The 21920-nt window shown below is 28.8% G+C and overlaps 1 long non-coding RNA gene across 1 annotated transcript; it reads left to right on the forward strand.

Moving 5' to 3' along the window:
* The first annotated feature begins 3443 nt into the window (after window positions 1–3443).
* LOC123272091 lies at window positions 3444–19018 on the forward strand. The gene is made up of 3 exons (XR_006511021.1): window positions 3444–3657; window positions 16050–16051; window positions 18958–19018. It is a non-coding gene; the product is annotated as an uncharacterized LOC123272091 (long non-coding RNA).
* The last annotated feature ends 2902 nt before the right edge of the window (window positions 19019–21920 follow it).

Consider the following 21920-nt stretch of genomic DNA (forward strand, 5'->3'; position numbering starts at 1 on the left):
GTCATTGTCAAAATCGCCACTAAACGGCCAGATGACATATAATATTTTTTGTTATTATCGCCCCATAAGTTTAACTTTTGAGGGATAGAAGGCAAATAATGACATACTTAAATGTTATGAAGTTTCACGAGGGCAGAAAAACTTAATTTTATATTAATTATCTTATTATTAATATTTATTTATGGCCAGATTGCTATTTTATTAACATTAGGTCCGATTCGTAATAAACTGTCAGCAGAAAAATAATTAGCGCCACTCAATAGTAACTAAGTTTAAAATTTACTTAAAATCATTGGTCAGTATACTAGAATGTGACTTTTTTTACCTCTCTCAATTCCGCCTGGGTGTACACGAAAAGTCCGTCAAAAAAGGGGGGAGGTAAACTTCACGGCCTAGGCTGTAAAAAAATGATATTTTGTATTAAAAAAAATTTTTCTTGTCGACAAAAAATTCAAATCAAAAATGTCAATTGCAAAATTTGAATTGAACCAAAAATTTTTTCCAGTTTAAAAAAAAATTTACCCTAAAAGAGAATTCCGTAAATCATCTTACTCACTGTTTGATCAAAACTTATCACTAAATTTTTTTTTCAATCTGCTCTATCCAATTTTCCAAGCAAGGCATCTGATCAATATTCCTGAATTCTGTCGTGAAGTTGTCGCCCTAATCACAAGAGCGCCTTCTAATTTGTTCCCGGACAATCTAGACAACTCGTTAACAACCTGACCAAACATTTGCTCGATAAGCGACAAGAAGCATCTAAACTCGACTACTCTTTTTTTACCAATTTGTCCACTCCCGTCCCCTTACTCATCAATTCCCTTATGCTCATCCTCCCAATTCTATTTGCGTATCTTCCCTTTCAACTTTCTCCAGAGTATCAGAACCTCTACGACCCACGTTTCTTTGTTTTCCTCATCTGCAACAATGTTCACTTTCCCTAGGTGGATCGAAAGCACGCTCATTCAACCGTGCCTCTATTGCATTACTTGTTTCATAAACATCCGTATTTGCTAAATAACTCGATATTGTATCTCCTGTTGGATAGTTTCTATTTCAGCATATACTATTAACTACTTGTGCAGCTAGTGTTTAGAGATTATAGATTCGAGATTCTGAATCCTAGAACATTACCAATTCAATTTAAACTTCGGTTACTTGGCAAAAGCTATCTATACTCATGACCAAAATCGAGCACTTTGTGATCTTAAGACCCAGAGCCCTCGAGATACTACTGCGATTCTCCTCTCGAGATACTCTGTTATTAAATCGCGCGAAATTAATCCGAGTTATCAGCTAACTATTTTCTAGCGATTCTATGGATTAACTTTGTATCGTGTTTGGCAATAAGCATTATCACTTTTTCCTAGTTCAAGTGTACTTGATTAATATTTTTGGAAAAACGGCCTAATGCAGATCTCATGTCATAATATGGAAAAATTATATTACAATTTATATTATTGCTATATTATTATTATTATTATTATTATTATTATTATTATTATTATTATTATTATTATTATTATACTCTAGAAAATGAAAAACAAGCTTATTCTTAAAAAAAATTTTTTCACCCACTTTATTATATAGGGCATTCCACGCCAAATCAAAGTATTTTTAATCGAGATTTTCGAGTTTTAAGTTTTTAATCGTGTTCTTAAAATTGTGTGTATCCTTCAATTTTTTTGAAAATTTGCTATTTTGAGTTTCTATCCATCTTTCAACTTTTATGTCTGGACCGGTAATGGGTTTTACATAATTACCATTTAAAAAGGGAGGTTTGTCACGTGATAATTTATCATTTCTTGCCAAAAATCGATCCTGTAAATTTTTGCATTATAAATTTTTTATTTTTGAATATAATAGATTACCGACCAAAACTCCTTATTAAAGAATCGTGAAAAATTTTATAAAAATCTATCGAGTGGTTGTGGAGATTGTTTGTCCATCAGTTGAAAAATGCGCTTAAAGTTTTTTTTTCCGCTCTGCATGTGATAACTTTCCCTCCACACAATGCTATAATTTTTCTTCTATTGCGAATTTTGTCACTAAATTTTAAGAGGTGATTTTCGACACTTTTGGATTATGGAAGAAAAACATTTTTGATTTTCCAAAAATTCTAGACTAGACGCTTATCTTAAGAGAATAAGAAAAATTTGGTCTTCAGCGTATTTATGCGATCAAATATATTTTTTCAAGTTAGTTTTAGTATCATTGATAATAATAAACTTAATGGTCAGTTACATGACTCTATATTTTCATAGAGTTCAATAAAATTCTATAAATTTTCATGAAAAAGTTTTTCCTAGATAGTCTGATATTTCTCACTATATTTGTCATTCCCTCAAAAAATAAAAATTGATCAATAAAATAAGTCACGCACAAAGCTAAAAAAGCTCTAATAACCCTTGATAAATCATCACGTAACTTATATCCCCGCAACAATTCAAGCCTTTAAATCATCCAGGTAGCAATGAGCGAATTTTCCTTTCCTTGTCTCGTCCATCGATCCATCATCAATAATTTGATTAGGATCATCAAAAATCTACGAAACCAATTTATCTATCCTATCCCTACCATCGATCAACTCTGTAATAAATGTCTCACATTAACGTGAAGATAGCGTGCAATGACGAAAGTTGATTTGCCAGAATACCCTGGTGGTATAGAGCAAATATTTCTTCTGGACCATGTGTACACATTTTAGCCAAGTGTATATATGCGTGACGTACAATACTCTCAATTCCCCTTCTCTCTTGCCTCACCCTCCTCTCTTCAGTGATAGCTCCATACCAACCCACCTCCAGTTGAAGTCCTTGGGGATTTAACGTGACGTATGTGGCTACCTGACGAGAGAAAACAATCTTCGAGAACATATCGCCTTTGTACCTGCACCATCGCTTGAGACCATGGGCATTCTAAAGGGAATGAAGCGGTTCAAATGGTGGTAAAAGAAGTCGAGAACTGGATATGTCGAGCTGCTCCTTTACGCCTTATGCTACCAATTCAATTTCAACCTTGTCTAAATTCTTATTGCACTCATTTTTCGTAATATATTTTATCTGATACTGAAACGATAAATTATTTAAACGGGTTTTTCATAATCAAGCTAACTTTTTATGACCCAGATGTAGAAGAATGATTTTTCAGACAAGTATGAAATTTATATTCTATATTACATAATCGTCTGAGAAATTAAAGAAAAAAATGATTAATTATCGGGTCACTTCCCATAAATTTACTTGCTTCGACCGGTAATGTAGTTTTTATTTGTCCTGAATTGTCTTCGAAGAGCTCGAAAATTAATCTCGTTAAGATTAAAGCCCCCATTATTGACACCATAATAATGATGATGAATATTTGAATTTTTTATCGTGTTTCAAATCAATATTGTCAATTTTTTTTTATATGACATCTTAATCATTGTTTTTACTTAAATAATTTAATTAATTAACTTTAATAGCAATAAATTTAATAATTATTATATTAACTTAAAACCAACAGGTCGAATGTATGTATTATTGACAGCGCAAAAAATTCAAAGAGCCGATTATTGACATACCATTGACCCTATTATTGACAGGTCTTTTATTACAGTTAAATTTATATTAACAATAATCATTTTTACTAACTAATGCAAAACTATTAATAATTTTTGTTATTTTAAAATTCATTTAAGACCTTGCTTTTCTATATTTTTTACCAGGCTTTTTTTAGCAATTTTTTCTAGTCTCAAATACTTCGATTCTTATTAAATCACATGACAGTATGTGAACATTAATACGTTAATATGTATGTTGATGGGGTTGGGTTATCTTACATTATGGCCTATGTTGTTAGTTGACGCAAGTTAATTTTTGTGTCCCCATCATTGACATCGGCTATTTTAAAATTAATTTTAACTTGATAAAGTATAAATAAATGATTATATGGTTATTTAGACTATAAATAATCTAAAATATCTTTAAGCAATGCAATTACATAAAAAAAGACATTGAGAAATCTGGATTTGAAAATAAGGTCTTTCTTAACGATATTGTTAAGAAATTACAAACGTATAAGCAGTTTCGGCCTATTTGAAAAAATGAAATTTTTTTGCGGTAAATAGTTTTTACCTTGGAATTAAATTTTACTATTTTTTAATTTTGAAAATTGTCATGAAATATAAAAAATTGTGATTATTAACAGATTTTAATTATAAAATTAAATAGGGTGTTAAAAGTGAGGGCCCTGTCAATAATAGGTGCTTTTACCTTATTATTATTTTTATAGGAAGTTTTATAGTTAAATTTGATAACATCAGAAAAATCTATATTTTTTGGTAACATTGTATTGTAACATCAGAAAAATATATATTTTTTAGTAATTAATTTTTTATGTAAAGTTTTTGGAGGAGTTTTTAATAGTTCATCGGTTCTATAAATTTGTTCCGTCACATTTGTCCATTAAATTATTAGTAATTGATCCTGTGATAGCACTATCATTTTCAAAATTTATTTAAAAAGTACCCAAACTACATATAGTGTCATAAATATCAAAAAATAATTAAGCCAAAGTTTTCTTAATTAATAATTCGTAAATCTCAGCAGTCACATCGGGAGAGAAGAATTTGCGGATAGCGACCAGAGGGACTTGACAGATTATTGTTCAGCATGCCCGAACTTCGGTTCTGGGCCTGAACAAAAATCATTGAGAGTATATAACTATCCTTGAGAGTATTCTCTACTAGTGATCTATTCAGTGTATTATTAGAATTATTATTTTTTTTTTTGTATTTTTTTTAGTAATTTTTTGGATCTGTTATCTGAGAGTTTGAGTAATATTAGCTGTAAGATCGTTAAAACTGGTGATTTCAATACTTATATGTATGTTCATCAGGCACCAGGCTCGTATATTACATGATGCAAGATTTGCGCTCTTAAATGACTTTTATAATTTTATTTTGCTTTAATTTGAACAAAACAATCTTGTTACTAACTATCAAATAATTATTTAGACCTGGTGCTGTCAAACTAACTTAGTGGCTGTATAACAGCATCACGGCAAATTATCAACTTAATGGTGTTAATTATGTGCAATTGCTACAACTTTTATAATAATTATTATTATTATTATTATTATTCTTATTATTAATATTATTATTTTTTCTTTTTATTTTATCAATTACTATTATTTTTTGTTTTTGTTTGCAATTGCTAACACATCAATGGTCTACTCATTTAGCAATCTATCTATTAAATTTATAATTAATATTAATATTAATATTCTATTAAATATGAAATCACTATGCTACCTGTAAGTCATCTTGTTACAAATCAAAAATTGTTTTTTTATATACTAACTGTTGTATTATTAACCCTGTTAATGGCCCCTTGGCTGTTGGGTTTGTTTATTTAAATAAAATAAATAAAATAAAATAAAATAAAATAAAAATGGTTAGTTATAAACTAATTCACTTTCAAATCGAACTAAAAATGAATTATTATTTTTTAACACATACACCAATAAATAACCTTACTAAAAATCAATCAAATAATTCCGAAACAGTAATGTAAAGTTTCTGTCGTAGTATTAATCATGCATATTCAGTCGACAACATTTCTACTCGTAGCAGTACCAGTGATCCGTCTAATTTATAGTTTAACTTATCTAAATGCGAACAGCGCTCGCGGTAAGGCTTGATGGGTAAAGGGGTTGCAAATAGGAAGGGGATGGATAAAGGGGTTAAAATGAAGACTGGTTTAAGCCAGTGCAGTAGCAGTAGTAGGAGTAAGGGTGGCAGAAGGAGGAAGGGTGCAGGGTGTAAGGGTGTTTCGGGTGTAACTTGTACACGGAGTTTGGTTCGATCGGCGAACCGAGTAAGATGGTATTCAACCCTTTCGGCTATTTAGCATTCCATCTTCGATTTCCGACAAGCAACCTCCTGGTTCCATCAACCCCTTCTCTACTCTCGGCAGCTCTCACCTTACACAGAATCCACCGATCACTGTCATGGATTATAATTTTTCATTAAGAACATATAAGACTATTTAAAGGTGAATATTTTAATTTTGAACAAGATAAGGGGACGCTTTTTGACCAAGTAATTATTTAATAAAGAATCATTAAACTAAAATTTTTTTTATGAGTTTAATTTTGATGTAAAAAAGATTATTTTTGGTGGTTTGAAAAAGTTGTAACTGTTTCGCAAAAAATATTCTTGCAATCCTAAGTCCGGGTCCTTTGATGAAATTTAACATTTTTTAACTTCCCGCTAAGAAAATTGAAAATTTTCAAAAGTCGGGAAGTTATTGTTTTCACCCCGTTTTTCAAAAATCGAGTTTTCATCAGATCTCGACGTTTTGAGATCCTAAGAAGCTTTCCTGACTATTTCCGCGGTGATATCACCTCGTCTGTATGTATGTATGTATGTATGTGTGTGTGTGTGTGTGTGTGTGTGTGTGTGTGTGTGTGTGTGTGTGTGTAAATCTCTCATAACTTCTCAAAATAAGCGGCGTTCTGAAGAGTTCCTTTGTCCCTAGAATTCTGATACTAATTTACAAAATTTTAGTCGATCAATTTTGAGAAATCTCAAAAATAAAATTTCCAAAAATTCGTTTTTTTGAAATATCTTTTAAACGGCTGAACCGATCAATTTCAAAAACTAATCAGCTCTTAACCTCAAAAAACCACGTCGATTGCCACCAGCTTGATCAAAATCGGTTGATTTGTTCGTGAGATATCGTTGTCGAAAAAAATTGAAAAAAATGTTTTTTTCAGAATTTCTATGAAATTTTTAGTCTAACCAGTTTACGCTTAAAAATTTTTCAAAGAACTCAAAAAACTACGTTGAATGCCATAAACCGCGAGAAAATCGATTTATTCATTCAAAAGTTATTGCGGTTTGAAAATTCAAAAAATAGTGTTTTATAAAACTTCCATTAGCCTTTTGAGCTCGAAGAGTTCAAAATCACAGAACAGCGATTTATTTGAGCTCGGAGAGCTCAAAATTACACAAAAATTATATTTTTGAGCTCGAAGAGCTTAACAAATAAGTGAATTGTTGAGCACTTAGGTATGGAGGTAGCGGGAAGTTGCAGGGATGGCCTTTAGGGTCAACCGTTTTCCTAATTTTTTTGTAAGCTGCAATCGATTGGTGCCGAGATAGCGGCTATGTTTAAAGAATTCTTTTTTATTATTATTGATATTTTTTGAACTTATGATTGTGAGGTCGACGAATGACATCTTGAGCAATAATTATCTGTCTACGAAATCTTTCAGTAATCCAGAGAAAAAAATTTTTTTATGGATTTAATTTTGATGAAAAAAAGATTATTTCTGATGGTTCGGAAAAGTTTTAACTGTTTCGCAAAAAATATTCATGCAATCCTAAGTGCAACCAAAAAAAATTCAAAAAAATTAAAAGTTTCGCGTCTTGTGTTAAAAAAAAAATTTTATGTTATTTTTTCATCTTATTCAACGAAAAATTTAAAAGATTTTTCACTTTCTATTCTATTATCCAAAATCGATAGTAATTTCGAACTCATTACTCCTTCAATATTTACCAAATATCTTTATTTAACTTCATACTTATACCTTTGAGTGTCCGTTAGATTTTCTCTAGTTAAAAAAAAAGATAACGATCTTTCTATTACCTTCGTTTGCCCTTGCATTTTATTTAGCTTTACGCTTAAGTTTCGAGCGTACCCTAAAAATGGTCAATACTAAAGAGTAGTAATTTGTTAAGGATTAAAAATATTTTCTGAACTTTTCGGTGATTTTTGTCAGATTTTATTTATGTCAAAAGTAATTAGAGCAGAAATCTGAAAAAAAAAATATTGTAAATCGTAAAGATTCTTATTTTAAAATATTTTAACTTAAAATTTTCAGGTCAGATTGTCACGTAGATGTAAGCAATATCGTGATTAAATAATTTTGCAATTTTTTTTTATTTCCGAGTAAATAAAACATTTTTAAGAACAGTAAGGACAGGTGAATTTAAATTTTGAACAAGATATTAGGACGCTTTTTGACCAAGTAATCTATATATATAAAAATAAATTGCTGTGCGTTAGTCTCGCTAAAACTCAAAAACGGCTAGACCGATTTTCAAAATTTTTTTTTTGTTTTGTTCGCTACAGTTTTGTATCGGAATCGCTATTGTTACGCTTGAGCCTCAACCATAAGGTTGCAAGAGTGTACCAAAATTGTTCAATATGTAGGAAAATACGTACAAGTATACTGCAGAGTTATACTACTTACCTATATTCAGTTTGTAGGACATAACCACAAATCTCAAGAAGAAACTCAAGAAGAATGTTTGTCATTACTTTTGTTTTGTTCGTGTTTATTTTCATATTGTTCATATTTATCTATCTATCTATCTATCTATCTATCTATCTATCTATATATATATATATATATATATATATATATATATTATATATATATATATATATATATATATATATATATATATATAAATGAATAGCTGTGCGTTAGCCTCGCTAAAACTCAAAAACGACTGTACCGATTTCAAAAATTTTCTTTTTGTTATGTTCGCTATAGTTCAGGGATGTTTTCAAAAGAATAAAATTTTAGGAAAACCCGTAAGTTCAGTAAAAGAAATCAACAGATCTAAAATTGTTAATCTATCTTCTGGATATATGCACAAAAAAAATTTCATTAATTCAGTGTTGATTTTTTGGGATCTTGATTTTCAGGCAATAATTAGAAGCGAGTTTTATTTAATAACTTGACAAAATTATAACTGTACATACAGCCAGTATTTATTTTTTATCGGAGTAGATTAGAGTTTAAAGATTGATAATCGCTGATCGAAAGGTGTAACAAAATATATTGTAGGTGATACGAAGTTCACCGGGTCAGCTAGTTATTGAATAAAAAATCATCAAACTTGGCAGGAGTATGTAAATAATAGTCCTCCGTAAATTGATTTTTTTATTTTTAAATTTAATCATTGAAAAAAAATAACAAAATGATAAATAAATAGGTAGTGTTCAAGCGTAAAAGTGCCTTATCTCAGGATCCATCATATAGTCAAGTAAATAAACTTTACTTTGAAGAAATTACTAATAACCGTACAACCAATATAATCTTTGAGATTGATTTAATTTTCTGGTTACTCTTTATTTTAGTTCAGATAACTTATAAGCCAGAATTATTAAAATGCAGCTAGGTTAGGCTAAAAAACTAATTATCAACGAAAAATTTCATTTATTATACTTTGATATAGGCCGCAAGAGAGTGCCAAAAGTAAATTATCTAGTTTAATTTTTTTAAGCAGTGTTTAGAGAATTTACAGTCAGTCTGATAACCTTCTTCAGTGCATTTTACATGTGTTTCAAATAAACAAACTTATATATTAAATTGACATTTGTTGTTACTGGTCCAGACTGAATTACCGACACCAGAATGTACTACATGTTCTTTATCACAATACGATTTTATTAAAGATTTAATTTTTTATTATAAACACAGTCGGAGGTTAGGTGGAGAAGACAGTAGGGGGTAAGCAAAAAAAATGAGACATTACTTCGTTCATCTTGTACGAGTTTCACTAATGGCGTCGTTATTTTAAAATACCGCGTTCATATTTTTCCGCGGGCTTGGTTAGAACCAAGTTGGGTATGGGTTTGGGTTGGGCGGAATGAGCACCGGGGAGACGGGTGTAAGAATATGGCGAGCGAATCGAACTTAATCTAAGCCGTGCTTTGTCCTACCGAAGTTACCCTCTTATTTTTTTGTTTTCTCTTTACCTCGGTTACCTCAAACCCCGAAGCGCTCCATGCTCCATGCGACTAAAAACTACCCCTTGATTCTAAATCATGTACGGGATTATGGCGAAGCTTTCTCTACCGTATTTTGAGGGACATTTAAATTCTTATTCGCGGATAAATGGCTAAAATTTTACGCGCAATAAAGTATAGATTTCCGTGGGTTGTTTTTTTTTTTTTTTTGTTTTTGAGATTCGGGGCTGCAAAGATCTAATGTACCCAACCGATGGAAAAACGTCGTCATAAAATCATTGATATGAAAATATAATAATACTTTTTGTTCTATAATTTATTCACTCATATTTCTACCCCGGCTTTAAATATCTTGGGCATTAGTAATTAATTTTTAGAGAAAGACATTATTTTGCCACACCCTATGTAAGAGAGATTTATTAATTTTTTTCAAATAAATAAAATTATCAATAATATTTATTACGATGATAGATAAAATTTATTTAAGACTAGAAATCTTGAACGAAGATTTTCATTGGGAAAAATATATTACTACTCTTTACATAAAATGTTAGTGAAAAAACTGGCTCGTTTATAATTTTCTTATTTTAATCGAATAAATGTTATCTTTTATTAGTAGCAGCTTAGAAATAGAAATTAAGTTTGCGAATTAAATAATATTTAGAACAGACAATTATTATAATTCTATTTTAATTCACAACAATTTATTTTTCATCCTGTAAAAAAGGATTGAAGGACTTAAAATTAAATTTTGGTTCAATCTACTATAATATTTTTATAGAAAACTTAAATAAAGTAAATTGTAGTTTTTACGTATGTAAAAAAATTACCTTAATGGAAGATAAAATAGCTTCTTTATATTTTTCTTTTAATTAATAAATAATAAATTCATTTTTTTACTTATTTTCTAAAAAATTTTGTAGTAATTTGTCAAATTTTCAAACTTGTTATTCCAAAATTCAAATTTTCTGTGACTAATTTTCATGAAGTTCAACGAATCATCTACAATGAAATCTAAATTATGTTAATGTCTTCAAACATTATCGACATTAAGTTAAGTAATTAACAGAGCTTAGCTAGAAAAATGATAATGACCTAAAAGTGAAAGTAGATCTGAAGCATATTAGTTTTTCTTCTTAACTATTAACGTCAATTTTTACAACTCATTGTCCAAATTAGTGTAGTTAATGCTATATAAATAGGACGACTTTCAATCATTGCCTTATTTTCAAAATCTTTTCGTGAGTTGACAGTCAAACAGTAACAATGAAGTTAATTATTCTCCTGTGCATTGTCAGTATGGTAGATAGCTTTTCAATCTATGAAGATACTAACCAAAACTGGGAACTTTACGCTCCGCCTGAGTAACTATTTTTTTTTTGTTTTTAAGTTATTAGTTTTCTAATTTTTAATTTATATTTATTTTCATTGCAGACCAGAATACGCCGATATAGATTATAAGTACTACTATAAAGCCTAAATTTTACAAGTGTAATTAACAAAAAAAAATATTTTTAGCCGTCCAGTTTCCTTAGACCCAATTGTATTTAAACCTAAAGCTAGAAAAGCAGGAAAGTAATCAAAAATTATTTTTATGCGATATTTCAGAAAAAAATTAGGGAAACAGTTGACCCTAAAGGCCATCCTTGCAACTTCCCGCTAATTCCGTTAATACCTGGGCGCTTAAAATTGCACCTACGAAGTTTTTGAGCTCTAAGAGCTCAAAAATATAATCTATGTGTGGTTTTGAGCTCTCCAAGCTCAAAAAGATACCTTTTCTATGCTTTTGAGCTCTTTGAACTCATAAGTCTGATAAAAGTTTCATAGAACACTATTTTTTGAATTATCAAACCGCAATAACTTTTGAATGAATGAACCGATTTTTACGCGGTTGGCGGCATTCTACGCAGTTTTTTAAAGTGAAATATTTAATTGATATCTTGAACATGATTCGTAATTCAGATAAACGATAGAACACATAGAAAATAAAAATAACTTGGTTCAAGTTTTTTTATTAAAGATTTTTCTATAAATTTAGGAATTGTTTCTCTTCATTTAAAAAAGCGATACACTTGAATGAATAAATTATAATTCCTGGATAGAGATCGGAAAAATCTCTATTGTAAAATTTTCTATTAATTTTTACATTACATGCAAATCATTTTTTATCATAGTGCATATTATCGGCGGAATTTATTTCCCTACTAAATTTTTCGTTGGAAACTAAAACAATTAGTTGTATATTGCCAAGTTATTGTCTTATTTCGCTTAACCTTAATTCAAAAATGTATGTGTATATTTGGTCGGAACCCCTCAGCCTAGAAAACCACCCCCGGAGTTATAGCCGCTTCGGTGCCACAGGCTGTAACTCACCGCCACACGTAGCACCCTCACCGCGTACACATTTACATAAATTATTGATCTCTGAAACACTGGCGCGTCTGCAATGCCATTGCCACATGCTTTTATATACCGAATTTAAGAAAGAAATCAATGTACTTATGTTGCTCTTTTTTAAGAGTTCAAAATTCACTCTACGATAACTAAATTTGGAATGAGAACAAATTTTTTCAAATATTTTGTTCTTAATCATAAAAGTCGTATTTTTTTTTTTTTTTAAGGCTACGCGAATAAAGTTCGTTGCTTATCCTCAATATTTAATATCGTAAGTAAGGATGCAATACAATGCTAATATGTAGTTCGGTAACATCGAATGTAAATGGGGCATTTCATGCCAAATTACAAAATTTTGTTTACAACCCTTTTTCATTTCGCTTTTTTTTTTTTTTAATAGTGTAATGCAACTTATTTTTGCTATCGGATAGAAAAAAAATGTAGACTATTGTTTTAAAACGTGAATAACTTATATTAAAAAAAAATACCATTTATCGATGAGTCAAAGTTTTTTTTAGCTTAATCTAAAATTTCAAATTTATAAAAAATTTTTTACAAGAAATATAAACAATAGATTAAAGAACATGTTTTTTTTTTTTGGTTCAAATATACGCATAAATTTTGGACTTCTATCAAATCATAAATACACATTTTTTTTTACGCCAATTTTTTCGTGATTAGTTGCACTTTTTTAAATGCAGTGATAAGAAAAAAATTGTTTTTTTCATAAATTATTATCGCAATTTATAAATAATGGTCACTTGCTATATTTTAATAGAGATAGAATTTCAAATCAGGATTTAGAAAGGGTGAAATATTAAAATTACGAGCAAAGTCTGAAATTTTGTACTCTTGAATCTTCTGTTTTATTCAATTTTTTAATTCTGAGACAAATTTTACGGCCCGTTTCGACTTTTTTCATATTCTTAGTCTGAATTTGTATTTTTGCTAAGAGAATTCGAACAGCGTTTCTTCTAATTCGCGTATTATGTTACTGATTCTCAAAAATGTCCTAAAGTAAATTTCTTATCAATTATAAATCGACCGATAGATTAGTGGTCACTGTCAACGTAAGCTAAAAATCTAGGCTTGAAAATCAACAATATCAATATTAATTTCTTGAGACTAGTCTTACAAATAAAGAAACTTAGCTTGAAAAGTTTTTAAAATTATTTTTATTAATTTACATCATCAATAATGAAACCTTTTAGCGACAGTAAACAGTAATTCCGAGCACGGAATAAATAGAGCAGTAAACAAATAGTCAGTCATACGGACTAACTTGCTCTATATCTACATTGAAAAAAAAAATTAACTCGTATCAAGAAAAAAATTCTCGAACTTAGAAAATAATTTCCAAGAGTTTAATTGTCTTGATTCAAGACGAAAAATTATTGAATTAAGTAAAATTTACTTAAACCAAGAAAAATTTCTTAGTTTAAGAATTTTTCTACTCAAATCAAGAAAATGAAAATTTTCTAAGTTATTTACTTTATTTAATTTTTTTTCCGTATAAAAAAATGTAGTTCTAATCAGATCAACTTCAATTATATAATCACTAATTTTTAAACGCCCACTTCACTACTCTTTAGTTAAAACCGAATGTTCAAATGCGTAAGTTTTAAAGTGACCGCAAATACAAATATATATGCTCCATATGTTTACACAAAAAAAATATGTCAGCATGTGTTTTTAAGTACATGCTAAAATATATGTATTTATAAATGTCAATATAAATATGTGCATATATGTATATTATGTATGTGTTGTATATTGATATTTATTCTTATATAGATATGCATATATCTAAACACGTATGAATTTATTATAGTTCAGGAGTTTTTCACGAGGGCGCAGCACTTACTAGGACGCGAAGTTTATAAATTATAAAAATAAAAATAATAGAAAACATAAAAAAAAGAAATTAGAAAAATTTGTAATTATTTTCTACTTAATTTTATGAAGATATAGTAATAACAATCTTTAAACATATTAATTTGATATATATTTGTAAGCTAAAATTCTTATTATAAGAGAAACTTTACCATTAAAAAATTATTTTAGACTGTTTATGGTCATAAGCCTTTTTTCTTTCTTTTTTTTTATCAAATATTCTTTTAAATAGTTAAATATAGTTTTAAATAGTTTTCTCTTCAGAATTTGCTGTAGCTCACTTAGGTCTATACCTTTCAGTCTAAATAAGAAAATACTGTTGTAAATTTAGGGATTAAGTACCCTTAGGTTTATTTTTTTGATTTTCTAACACGTGCATAACATCTGTTTTCAACTGATTATACCTGTACCTTCAAGTTATTTTGTTACGCTTACAACTTTCAACTACCAATACTCTAGAACAAATAATGTAACTACCCCATCGACTCTTTCCTAATTTTCTCGAAGTCTAATCTCTGACTGTATTACCTCAAACTATACATAGTTTACAATACTCAACTACTCACATCTATACTCAGATTAAGAAAAGAAATTTAAAGTAATTTAAAACAATTTGAATAGATAGAAAAAAAGGATTTGAATTGAATACTATTTAGATATACATTTCGCTTTGAGAAAGTGTTTTCAATTTCTTTTTTCTTAATAAGGATATCGTCTATCTATCGACAATCTTATCTTAACATAAATATTTTCAATTATAATATCAAATCTTGTAGAGTTGATATTTCATGGTTTGATAAATTTAAACAATTTTAACGTTTTAGTTACTTTTAGGTAAAAAATTTATTATTTTGTAATACAGAAAATACATGAAAAAAAAATAATATTTATTTATCTGAGAAATTTGTAATTGATAAATACGTTACATTCTTTTAGATTTGTCCGTGGATATAAAATAGAATTTATAAAAAATTTATGTTGGATTTTATAAATTTTTTGCTTATAAATATTTGCAGATCCTCGGAGTCAGGTAATTTGTTTACGATATCTTTAATATATACATGATACCTCTATAATTCACTTAAGAATATTATTATTAGATTATAAAATTCAGTGGATATTTTTCTTAGATTCTTTGGTTAACAAATTCCATTTTATGTTATTTGAATATATTTTTTTTCTATATTTTCTATATCCTAATTTATGAATTTTTTTCGTGAGGATTTCAGTCTTAAGCATTTAAAAAATGCTATTTCGAAAAGTATAAATGTGTAAATGGTAGTATCGCCACCCTTATAGATATGGATTATAATCAAAGATTGCCTTGTTGACTGTCAAGGAGAAGAAATTATTGTATGGAAGATAAAAAAAAAGTGACGGAAAAATGTATTGTGGCGTGAAAAGTGTTTGTGTTGCTATACAACGATGAAAGGCTCATCAATTAAGGGTAAGTGGAATAACCCGACGAAAAGGACCTGTTGGACGGCAGGCGACGGCAATTGTATTAAAGTCTGATCTTGTTATGACTCTACGTGTCATAGGACTCTTTTCCTTAATTCATCATGATTGAAACCCCTGAAACGTTTTTCCCGAAAAATACTTGGTGAAAATGTTGCCGCTGAATCTTGCTATAAGACTTTAGCCGGTAGCTAAAATTGACAAATGTTTTTCTAATACTACGTGAAATCTGTAAAATGTTTTTAAGATTTTTAAAATGTTATCTTATTCAAAACCGAGAAAAATAATGAATCAAATTAAAAAAAAAAGGCGTGCTTAAGGAGGTTCAAGTGTAACTTATGAGTCAAAATAATGTTTAAATTTTTTTTTACTTTAAGTCAGCCCAATATTCGTCAAAATTCTTTATTTTACTTTAAAACAATTTGAACAATTTGATAATTGATGATTTTTACTTATTTAATAAAATAAAGTAATAAAATGACAATCGTATTTATTACTTTCCGGATTAAATAAATAGATTTGGCAATAGTGCGTTTGATTATACCTATTACAAAGACGTGGATGAGTGTATGAGATAAATATTTTTCTCTCTGTAACTATATTTCTATCCTTTTCTTTTTTCTCAGCTGTTGACGCGACGTTGCTAAATCTTTATTCGAATAAATAGCTGATGATAGAGTCAAAAACATAAAATTAAACTTTAAATATTTCAAAAATTATATCGGTAATGTATTATTATTAAATTTTTTTTATATTTTACAATAATCCAAGTTTTTTGTGTATAGTTTATTATTCTTTAAAGTTGGGAGGTTAATATTGAAAAAAATAATTAAAGTCTCGACTATAGTTTGTCCGCCATAAGAGCCCGTGAATAAGGAGATAAAAAATGTGATTTATGAAATAGATATCTAAGTAACTAAAAGGTGAATTTTTTTAAAATTTTGGGATTAGATAAATGACGTACACAGAAAGAAAAATTTCTCGACTGAAGAACAAAATTCTTGGCTCAAGAAAATTTTCGGGTGCCTGAAGGAAGAAGTAAAAAATTTTCTTGAAATTCTATTCTTGATGGAAGTAATTTTTTTTTAATTCAAATTATCATAAATATTTGATACAATAAATTTTTATATTTGATCAAGATTTTTAGATTGTTTAGGGAAGCAGCGCCACCTACTTCAGCTGAGAAAATTCTCACCTCGAGAAAATTTTTCTCTTGAATATTTGATTCCCATTTTATATTTTATATTTTCATATTTTATATTTTAGCGTGCAATTATATATATTGAATGAAAAAAAATAATTAAATATAATTTGATCTTTCTATTTGACATGTTAATCAATAAAAATATTAATGAAAATTTACTTCTATCTTTATATTTAATTTTTTGGAGCAAGAGAGAAATTTTCTCAAGACAAGAAAATTTACTTCTATCAAGAACTAAATTTTTTGGAGCAAGAGGCTGAATTTTCTCAAAACAAGAAGATTTTCTTGACTTAAATAAATTTTCTTGGATCAAGATACGTATTTTTTAAAGCAAAAGAATTAATTTTGTTGGAATAAGTGAAATTTTTTGTGTCAAAAAAAACTTTTTTTTTTTTTAAGAAAATAATTAGGAAGAAAAATATTTTCTTGACTCAAGTGAACTTTTTTTTCTGTTTACAAGTGAACCTAATAAAAAGCGTGTAAAAAAAAGTTTTAACGAATTTCAATCGATAGGAAACCCTTAACTTTTCCCGTTCTTTCTTAATTCAAACTCCCACATATCCTCAATTTAATGACATAAAACACGTCTCTCTTTCCCCTAATCGAAAAAAAATTCACCAGCACAAACAAGGAAAAATAAAGATCTATCCTAAAGAAAAGTTTCTTGACTCTGCAAAAAGCCAACTAAAAGTTTAAATAAGCGATACATGCTCCAAATTCTAATGATGACTCCTTTTGTGCTGGGGCTTGCAGGGTAGTGATATACACCCTAGCATTCACATGTTATACGTGTAGACGTTCGGTACAATGCAATATTATTTCCAATCCACTCTAGAGTATGTGGTATAGAGTAGATACGTCACGAGCGACAACTCGACACTTTTCCCAACGGGCTTTTCTTGAAAATCCCATTACAAACTATCCTCTTGGTACGAGCGACGACGAGAGAGAGAGAGAGAGAGGTAGAGGTGGAAGTGAGTTAGCGAACATTAGTGTGAGTGTGAGTGTATCTAACGAAAATGCCAATAGATGATGTCTCTTTCATCCTCATCGTAAGCTCGTCAGCCCTTGAACGAGTACCGAAAACTTAACCCCCGACTCTTGCACCCCCTTAGCCCCCGTACCCTCCAACAAGCCTCCAACCCCTTATTTTCTGTACAGTACTGCGTTGACTTGCCTCATACCTAAGTTTTGCTCTCCCACACTTGGTATACCCTCGAAAACCCCCAAAACCACTTCGCTATTCGACTTTGCTTCCATACTCTCTGTATCCAACGAACGAGAGCCGAGCATGAATATGTAAATCCTTATTTTCAGATCGAATGCACTCGCAACTAAAAACCAACACCCAACCCACCACAAGCTATACTCTACCCATTGAATCAGCCCTACCATTTCGGCGGAATTGATTTATTAGCTGGGTGATATAAATATCGAGGGTGTGCTCTTTCAAGCTGTTATCAAATCTTTTTTTCCAGTTTTTTATTACTTCTATTAGGAGAAAAAGAAAATAAGAAACAACTTATCTTGTCAGGAAAAAGGAATAAGTTTTAAAGGAAATTTGGTGCGATGTTGTTCGGAATTTAGATTGTAATTGTCCCTTGCTTATAAAGGTATTCTGGTATAACAATTTAAAGCGATCGGAAGTTTTTTTATACTCTTAAAACGTAAGCATTCAAAAATGTCATACGTATGTAGAACTTTTTAAAACTTTCATTGTTCACGATTATCATTATAATAATGCTCATAAGTTTAATAGAATTGTAAATTTTTAATTTACTTTCATAAATAGCCTAATATCGCCATATTCAAATAAATCAGGGTTTATTAGAAAGTATATTTTATCAAGAGTAAGGTAAAAGCCCCCATTATTGACGCTATAAGAGTGATCATGAATATTTGAATTTTTTTATCGTGTTTCAAATTAATATTGTCAACTTTTTTTTTTTAGGACACCATAATCATTGATTTTACTTATATAATTGAATTAATTAAATTTAATAGCAATAAATTTAATAATCATTATATCAATTTGAAACCAACAAGTCGAATGTATGTATTATTGACAGCGCAAAAAATTCAAAGAACCGATTATTGACATACCGTTGACCCTATTATTGACAGGTCGTTTATTACAGTTAAATTTATATTAACAATAATCATTTTTACTAACTAATGCGAAACTATCAATAATTTTTATTATTTTAAAATTCATTTAAGACCTTGCTTTTCTATATTTTTTACCAGGCTTTTTTTTAGCAATTTTTTCTAGTCTCAAATACTTCGATTCTTATTAAATCACATGACAGTATGTAAACATTTATACGTTAATATGTATGTTGATGGGGTTGGGTTATCTTACATTATGGCCTATGTTGTTAGTTGACGCAAGTTAATTTTTGTGTCCCCATCATTGACATCCGCTATTTTAAAATTAATTTTAACTCGATAAAGTATAAATAAATGATTATATGATTATTTAGACTATAAATAATCTAAAATATCTTTAAGCAATGCAATTACATAAAAAAAACATTGAGAAATCTGGATTTGAAAATAAGGCCTTTCTTAACGATATTGTTAAGAAATTACAAACGTATAAGCAGTTTTGGCCTACTTGAAAAAATGAAATTTTTTTGCGGTAAATAGTTTTTACCTTGGAATTAAATTTTACTATTTTTTAATTTTGAAAATATGTAAAATTTTTATGAAATATCAACAATTGTGATTATTAACAAATTTTAAAAATGAAATAATGAAATTAAATAGGGTGTCAATAGTGGGGGCCCTGTCAATAATAGGGGCTTTTACCTTAGTCATTTCTCACTTGTGATTGTCATAAACCAACGAGAGCTTCCAGCGAAAAAAATATTCTTCACGAACAATATGAATATAATTTTATCCACGAAATTTAAAGACAGTAAAATATTAAATGGAAACTTATTTTTGCGGTATACCCATGACAAAACCGTAGCAAAAGCGAATGTTATCCACGACTTTATACTTAAATCCGCCCTATAAATATCACGCTCCTTTAGAGTTCTATCATAGTAGAGAGGGTGGTTTTCCAAAAGATTGGCTCGTCGTAGACGCAGAAATCGTTCATCTCTACTTATATACTTGTATATTTATATCTATATAAATATACATCCTCGAGCAAGAGCAAAAGGAAAACTTGCGTATTTCGTCCCACAGTACCCGGCTTTACAATCCACCCCGTGTACTCTATTGGACTGTAAAAGCAACTGACTATTCGTCATCCCCCGAAGCCTTCCTTTTTTTTTTATTGTAGAACAGACCGGACGATTTTAAACTACTAAATATTCCGTTCAATGAAATGATATTTATATATATTAAAATGACAAATATACAACTATATATTCATACATAAATAAAAGTATAAGAATGAAGGAGACGTAACACGTGCAGAAAAAATTCTCTGCAATGAATGGATGGATTTTTCACAACTGAATCCAGACAAAAGTATCACACTTAATGATACATCACACATAATATGTATGTATTTATATTATACTTATAAACATATATATGAATATACGTATATCACTGATGATTAGAAAAAAAAATGTCATACTCGCGTCATTATCACTGTGACAAATAATCACCTCTGCAGTAGTGATTTTTTTAAAAGCAGTGCTTTTCATGCTCTGATTATTATCGTCTCGTCATTCTTTTATTAAAAATAGAAAAAAAATTAAAGGAAAATATAAATGCTATGAAAATATTCCCACATATCAACGATAACAATGAAAATTCTATTATTTTTTCGTTTATTTATCAACTTCAATAATGAGTATGATGCATATTTTCATATTTTTAATGTAATTGTATAGAGAATAACTTTATTTAAAGCATATGAAAATAATTAACAAAAAATTTTGCAATCGATATGGAAGTAGATTTTTTAAAGTTACAAAAACTTAGTGAGTATTTTTTTTTATGAAATTCATATTTTTTAATGATGTTTAAGTAAATTTATTAAGTAATTTTGAATAATTAAAATTATTAAATCTATTATTATTGATGAATAAAAAATTATTGATTTATTATTTTATTAATTATTAACTGCCTTAATGTCCATGCACGATTAGTTTAAATTAAGAATTATAAATTAAATATGATTATAAATAATTATCTTTCAATTTTTAATCATTAATCAATTGAGTTAAATGGTATGATTTATTTTTTATTAATAAAAATTCAATATTTTAACCAAAAAAAAAATGTTTTTTTTATTTTTAGAGCTAAGTATATTGTTTAAAAATCTGTGCGATTTTTACTAAATTAATAAAAGAAAGACATTTCCCCTTTACTTTACTTTACTTTAAATCATTGAAAGTATTCATAAGAATTAATAATTTAAACTTTCATCAAAAGTTCATTTAACACAATAATCATTACTCAGAATTTTATTCGTCGTGGAATAGAAAAAAGTAGTCAAATTCTTAAAAGATTAATGAAGAAATAGTATAACGTAATTTAAAAAAAAAAAAGAAATATTCGAAGGGTATGTGAGTTATTTGCGGACAAGTGAATGCGAGTTACCGTGTTAGGAGTCTGGTAAGCTGAGTGTAGAAGTGCGAGGGGAGAACCAAAGTGGTAGGGGTTGGATAGTGTTAGAAGGGGTTGCTCGCGAAATGAAGATAGTATGAGGTATGAAGTGATTGATATACAGACACGCCACCGAGTGCCAACTGGTATATTGCTGACTCTGTCATAGAGATATGCCTAACTGTGATTTTCGACAACTGACAATGATGCATTTTGGGATTTTGATTTTTAGATGATTAATCAGGAACAATATGATTTATGCTTTAATATATGCGCTAAGATAACTTGTTTATGTTCATTGCCACGGGTTTCAGCAATAATTAATTAAAAAATTTCCTATGACCTTCAAACATCAAAATATTAGAAAAAGTCTATAATTAATCATCTAAATAATTTCATCGATAAAAAATTCATAAGATAAGGTTTAATTTTATTATTTCATTATTAAAATCTGTTAATAATCACAATTGTTGATATTTTATAAAAATTTTACATATTTTCAAAATTAAAAAATAGTAAAATTTAATTCGAAGGTATAAACTATTTACCACAAAAAAATTTCATCTTTTCAAGTAGGCCAAAACTGCTTATACGTTTTTAATTTCTTAACAATATCGTTAAGAAAGACCATATTTCCAAATCCAGATTTC

This window comes from Cotesia glomerata, linkage group LG9 (genome assembly GCF_020080835.1).
Source record: "Cotesia glomerata isolate CgM1 linkage group LG9, MPM_Cglom_v2.3, whole genome shotgun sequence".
NCBI lineage: Eukaryota > Metazoa > Arthropoda > Insecta > Hymenoptera > Braconidae > Cotesia > Cotesia glomerata.